General features: G+C 44.1%; 1 non-coding gene across 1 annotated transcript; it reads left to right on the top strand.

Annotated features, from left to right (window-relative positions):
- The first annotated feature begins 232 nt into the window (after positions 1–232).
- LOC119923185 lies at positions 233–370 on the top strand. Its single transcript, XR_005448786.1, has one exon. It is a non-coding gene; the product is annotated as a small nucleolar RNA SNORA7 (small nucleolar RNA).
- The last annotated feature ends 479 nt before the right edge of the window (positions 371–849 follow it).

Here is an 849-nt window from a genome sequence, read left to right on the forward strand (position 1 = left end):
ATAAGCACTTAACAAATACTATAAAGAAAGCAAACAAACCCAAAAGGTTCTGCCTGGGCCACGTGATTGAGCTGGATGTCATTGCTTTCAAAACAGAGGAGGACCTAGCTCAATGTATTGGAATCCAAGGGAGTCTCACAGAACATTGGCAGGCACACCAAACATTCCTCTTTATATAATTAAATGGTTTAGAAACATGACTCTAGAAACTGGTCTAGATAATGAACTGTCTCCCCTCTCAGGATTGCACCTGGAGAGTTTCCAGTACTCTACTAATCTTGGCTATGGAAGGGAGGGTCAAGCAGAGGCCTACCCATTCCATTCCTAGCTTGGGCAGTGGCTAGTGAGTGGAAGACAATTTACTACAAGTCAAAACTCATATGTGCTGGTCAGCAACAGCATGGAAAGAGTTGAGGGTGGGGATTCAAGGAAGGAAGCAATGGTAAACCACTTCCATATTTTTACTAAGAAAGCTCTATGGATATACTACCACAATGATTGCAGATGGAGGTGGGGCATTCTGGGAGAGAAGCAGCATGGCTCAGAGGAGAGAGCACGTGCTTGGGGGTCAGAGGTCGTGGGTCTAATCCCAGCTCTGCCAAGTCACCACTGTGACTTTGGACAAGTCACTTGCTGTGCCTCAGTTATCTCATCTGTAAAATGGGGATTAAGATTGTGAGCCCCAGGTGGGACAACCTGGTCACCTTGTATCCACCCAGTGCTTAGAACAGTGCTTTGCAAGCAGTAAGTGCTTAACAAATTCTATTCTTATTCTTATTATCATCATCATCATTATTATTATTGTTATTATTATAAGTCCATGGAGTCTCTGTGGGTCGGAGATGACTC

This window comes from Tachyglossus aculeatus, unplaced genomic scaffold, assembly GCF_015852505.1.
Source record: "Tachyglossus aculeatus isolate mTacAcu1 unplaced genomic scaffold, mTacAcu1.pri scaffold_152_arrow_ctg1, whole genome shotgun sequence".
In the NCBI taxonomy this organism is placed as follows: domain Eukaryota; kingdom Metazoa; phylum Chordata; class Mammalia; order Monotremata; family Tachyglossidae; genus Tachyglossus; species Tachyglossus aculeatus.